This window comes from Rhododendron vialii, chromosome 10a (assembly GCF_030253575.1).
Source record: "Rhododendron vialii isolate Sample 1 chromosome 10a, ASM3025357v1".
NCBI lineage: Eukaryota > Viridiplantae > Streptophyta > Magnoliopsida > Ericales > Ericaceae > Rhododendron > Rhododendron vialii.
In genome coordinates, this window is record NC_080566.1 from 24,427,349 (window position 1) to 24,433,348 (window position 6,000).

Sequence of the window (6,000 nt, forward strand, 5' to 3'; positions counted from 1 at the left end):
ATGCTTTCAACCAAGTACATGAATCTATTAAACTAGTCTTTTTCTTAAAACCCATGTGATGAAGTATTTTTTTTATAAAAGTACTTAGTAGCCTTTAAAGCCTAAGATTTTCTTAAGTACCCTTTTATTATTTTATTGGGGTTTTGTACCCAATTGGATTTGTTTAATGGGAGGTGTGATCTACCTAGATTACAAAGTACCCTAGTTTATTTATTTAAAGGGGCATGTGCCTAATTGGATTTCTTTAATAGGTATTTGATTTTGGAAATCTTGTACTTTGTACCTTTCTTATTCTTTCTTGCATTTGTGTATATATATATATATATATATATATACATGTGTGTGTGTACTTGAGAGAGAGAGAGAGACCCGAAAGAGAGAGAGAGAGAGAGAGAGAGAGAGAGAGAGAGAGAGAGAGGAGGAGGAGGAGGAAGGAGAGAGGAAGGTTGGTTGTACCATGCTTGATCTTTCCTTGATCTTTCTTCATCCTTGGAGAATCTTTCTCCTAACCAAACTTAACTCCCCATTTGTACTTCTATACTTTGTTTAAAACCAAATCTTGTACCATTGTCTCCAAATCTTCCAACAAATCTCCCATAGTCCAATCCAAGGACTAATCTTAGCCATGCAAGCCTAGGGTTAGGCTTTGATCTTTCAAAGATTGCATGCCATGTGTCAAAATTTGAGGAAGAGAGAGAGAGAGGGGGGGCCGGCCTTGGGAGAGAGGAGAGGGCATGCCTTGGCCTATAAATAGCAAGCCATCCCAAGCATTCAACTCACACCTTCCCACTTTGCTCCAACTTCTCTCTAGAAATTCTTGTTCTTTCTTTAGTTCTTCTTTGTTCTTGAGTGTTCTTGAGTTCTTCAAGAAACTCATCCTAGGCCGCCACTAAGCCGCCACTCGACCACCCTTTCGATCCATAAAGTAGAGTAGTGTTAGTCAAGTAGAAGTTTCGAGAGAAACCTTTCTCTTTTGAAGCTACCGGAGACCACCGTAGGAAGTTACTCCGCCCGACCACCGACGTGCTTTCCGTAGCCGACTACCGCCAAGAAGAACGGTAGATTATCCCTATCTACTACTCCCAATTATATGTAGTTCATCCTTACGTACTTATCGTTTGATTAGAAGTATCGTATTTTGATCTTTAAGATAGTTATGAGTATGCGTATATGGGTTGCTTATATTACTTATGGTATGTGATAAAGCATAAGTGATTTCACTCCAAAGACGTCCGTACAAGTGGCGTTGTGTTTTGAATAAAGCATAAGTGATACACTCCAAAGGCGTCCATACATGTGGCGTTATGCTATAAGTAGTAATTGAGCGTGATGAGTAATATAGAATTGGATGATCTTGTTAGGATGATTCTTGCTTACGTTTGTCCTACCGCGGAGTCTTTGTATGTAAACGAGACACAAAGAACCGAGAAAGTAGAAACATGACACCTAGGGTGTGGTTAATGAAAGGAAATGTTTTTCGAGGAGAAAATATTTTGAAACTACATAATGACCAGTTTTGAGTGGCATTATGTGAGTTGTGTGTGTGCGTGTATAAAAGAAATATTTGAAAAGAGTGAAAAGTTTTGGAAATCCGCAATGTGGCCGGACTTGCCCATTGTGTGAGGTGTGTGTGTGTTCCAATGGGAATCCGGAAAAAGCGGAACCATTGTGAGGTTGTGTGTGTTCCAATGGAGATCCGGAATAGCGGAACCATTGTGAGGTTGTGTGTGTTCCAATGGGAATCTGGGAAAAGCGGAACCATTGTGAGGTTGTGTGTGTTCCAATGGGAATCCGGGAAAAGCGGAACCATTGTGAGGTTGTGTGTGTTCCAATGGAGATCCAGAATAGCGGAACCATTGTGAGGTTGTGTGCGTTCCCATGGGAACCCGGACCGGCGGAACCATAATGAGGTATGGCTTGGTTATCCGCGGAGAGGAGCCAATGCAATTGTGTGCCAATGGGAACCCGGCGCGGCGGAACCATTGTGAGGATACTCGGGAGACCGGCGCGGCGGAACCGAGGTTGGGTGTGTTAAAAACAAATTTTGGTTTGAAAGGAAATGTTTTGGAAACCGCAATGTGGCCGGACGTGGTAGCCCATTGTGTGGAGTGTGTTTTGTGTGTGTTCCAATGGGATCCGGGAAAAATGGAACCATTGTGAGGTTGGGTGTGTAGCTTGGTTATCCGCGGTACGGAGCCAATGCAAAATTGTGAGTTAAACAAATGATTTTTGAAAGATGAATTGGTACGTGAAAATGTTGACACGGTCTACGATGAGTCGTGTAGGAGAAACCCGGAAATCTTGGACACCAACGATAGATGATTAATGAATGTGGATGTGTCAATGATTAACTGTGTATTTATGTATCATGTGGAAATCGATGTGTTATTATTTTCCTGTTGTTTTAAGTTATGGGTTCGTGGGTAAGGATTTTTCTATTGAGCTTTCGTAGCTCACGGTGTTGCCTTTTGGTGACCCTGACATATTATATCGGTGGCGACGCTGGTATAATGTGTCAGACTTTGTAGATGAACAAGGTAAGCTGTACACCTTGGAGGCCTTTGGAGCTGAAGAGCTGGCTCAGATGGAGGAGCAGGCGAAGATGTAGTTAGGAACCTTAGTTCCCTTCCCTTGTGTAATAAAAGTACTTCTTTTAAGTTTTGTTGTAATAAAGAGCCAGACTCAGTTTATTTTCAATAAAATTACTTATTTAATGTACCCAAAATTCGGGGCGTTACAGTTCTTAACTCACTGCAATCTGAGAGTTTTAAGTAATTTCGCTTGAACTATTATATGAACAAAATGCATTTATCTTTGGTGAAACTACTTAAGGAACTCCAAGCAGCTGAGGGTCTTTTGGTTGTGAAGAAACCACCATCAGTGTAAGTGGCAGAGAAGGTTTCTACTTCTAAGCTGAAAGACAAGAAGAAGCAGAACAAGTCTCAGAAAAAAGGTTGTGGAGGCAGTCCATGCGCCTCAAGGTGGAGTGAAAAAGCCTAAGGGCAAGTGTTTTCATTGCAAGTAGCAAGAACACTGGAAGTAGAAATGTCTATTCTATCTCAATAAAGTGAATAATCAAGATAGATCTTTTTGCTAGTCGTTGAATCATGTTTAGTGGTGTTATCTACCAGTACCTGGTGTGTAGATACGGGAACCACCAATCATATTTGCAATTTGTTGCATGGGTTCCAATAAACTAGAAGACTCGGTGATGAAGAGATTTATCTACATATGGGTAATGCTACAAGAGTGGCAGCAGTTGTAGTAGGAAATGTTATTTTAAATTTTAGTAATAATAGAAATTTAATTTTGAGAGATTGTCTTTATGTTCTTACACTTAGAAGAAACTTGGTTTCAGTTTCTAAGTTGATTAAAGATGGATATTTGGTTTATTTTAGTAACTTTGTGGTTATTAAGTTAAATAAACGTTTTATCTATTCTGGTTCATTAATGGATAATCTCTACTTTATTAATCCTATATTTTCTACAGTGCAACTGTATGAACTGAATAACACTAATAATATGCCATGTAAGAGAAATTAGCTTTCTAAATTGAACCAAACGTATCTTTGGCACTTATGCCTTGGTCATATTAATCTAAATAGGATTTTTAGACTGGTCAGGGATGGACCTTTAGGTTCATTGGAAGTTAAGGAACTTCTAGTCTGTGAATCCTATTTAGAAGGTAAGATGACCAAGAGACTTTTTTATCAGTAAAAGGTTACAGGGCCAAAGAGCCATTGAAATTGGTTCACTCTGATTTGTGTGGCCTATGAATGTCCAAGCAATAGGTGATTTTGAGTATTTCATCACTTTGATTGATAATTACTCAATGTTTGGATACATTTATTTGATGCACTGTAAGTCCGAATGCTTTGAGAAATTCAGGGAGTATAGGGCAAAAACGAATAAGCGTCTGGGTAAATGTTTCAAGGCACTGCGATCTGATCGTGGTGGCGAATACCTCTTGGAAAAGTTTAAGGACTACTTGTCAGCTGAAAGGATTACATCCCAGTTGTCAGCTACAGGTATGCCACAATAAAATGGTGTAGCAGAGAGAAGGAATAGGACTCTTATGGATATGGTAAGATCAATGATGAGTTATTCAGATTTACCAATTTCATTTTGGGGACATGCACTAGAAACAACAACATATATTCTTAACTTGGTACCATCTAAGTCAGTACCATCTACACCCACAGAACTATGGATTGGGCGTAAACCTAGTCTACAACATGTTCGGGTTTGGGGTAGTCCAGTACATGTGCTGAATGGGAACGCAAATAAATTGGAATCGAGGACAGAAGTTTGCTTGTTTATAGGGTACCCTAGAGGAATGAGAGGTGGACTATTTTATAGTCCTACAGATAAGAAGGTCATTGTTAGTACTAATGCCCGGTTCTTAGAAGAGGACTATGTAATAGAACACAAGCCCAGAAGCAAGATTGTTCTAAAGAAATTGAGAGGAGAGGGACCGATAAAGACTTTCTTCAACACCAATAGTACAGGAGGTTACACTGCAAGAAAGAGCTGTTGACACACCGTTACCTCATCATAGTGGGAGGGTTGTTGTCCCACCAAAAAGTATACGTTCATGGGAGAATCTTATGATATGATCCCTGAAGAACAACATGCTGAACCCTGCAACTACAATGAAGAACTAGAAGGTAAAGATGCGGAATTTTGGCAAAAGGCTGTGAAATCTGCATCCACATAGTGGAACCGGATGAATTCATAGCAAAGGGCACATGTTGTGCAAGCTTAAGGAGTCTATTCATGGACTTAAGCAAGCATCTAGATCTTGGAGCATCTGTTTTGATCAAGCAATGCAAGCTTAAAGAGTCTATTCATGGACTCAAGCAAGCATCTAGATCTTGGAGCATCTGTTTTGATCAAGCAATCAAGTTTTTTTTTTTGGTTTTGATCAATGTCCAGATGAGTCATGTGTGTACAAGAAGCGCAACGGAAAAGTGGTGGTGTTCCTGGTACTATATGTAGATGATATTCTGCTAATTGAAAACAATGTGAGAATGTTGTCTTCGGTAAAGGTGTGACTATCTAGCCAGTTTGATATGAAAGACTTGAGAGAAGCCGGTCACATCCTTGGGATTAAGCTTATGTGAGATCGCAAGTATAGGATGTTGGGCTTATCATAAGCTACTTATATCGATGAGATCCTTGCTTGTTTTAGCATGCAGGATTCCAAAAAAGGGTTTCTCTCTTTTTAGACATGGAATTAACCTATCCAAGAATCAGTGTCGTAAGACACCTGAGGAGATGGAGAAGATGAAGGCAGTTCCTTATGCCTTGGCAGTAGGAAGCCTTATGTATGCTATGATGTGTACTTGACTTGATATTTGTTTTACCATTGGCATAGTTAGTAGATTTCAGTCTAATTTAGGGCAAGAGCATTGGACTGGAGTGAAACATATACTCAAGTATCTGAAAAGAACTAGAGATCATATGTTGGTGTTCCAGTCAGATAGTCTGGTACACAGACTCAGACTTTATGTCAGATAGAAATTCCAAAAAATCTACCTCGGGATATGTGTTTATCTTAGGAGGTGGAGCCATAAGTTGGAGGAGTATCAAGCAATCGTGCATTGATTGATTCCACCATGGGGGCCGAGTATGTGGTAGTTTTTTAAGCAGCCAAAGAGACCGTTTGGCTTAGAAACTTCTTGATGGATCTAGAAGTGATTCTTTTAGTGCAATTAGCTATTACATCTATTGTGACAATAGGGATGGAATTGCTAACTCTAAGGAGCCATTGACTCATAAGAAGGAAAACACATCGAGTGTAAGTATCACCTAATTCGATAAATTGTTCAGCGAGGTGATGTAGCTGTATCCAAAATTGCATTAGTAAACAACCTAGCAGATCCTTTTATGTACAGCTTACAGGCTAAGACTTTTGATGGTCATGTAGAGGGAATGTGAGTGAGATGCGTGGCAGCATGACTTTGAGTCTGAGTGGGAGTTTGTTAGGAGGTTATGTAA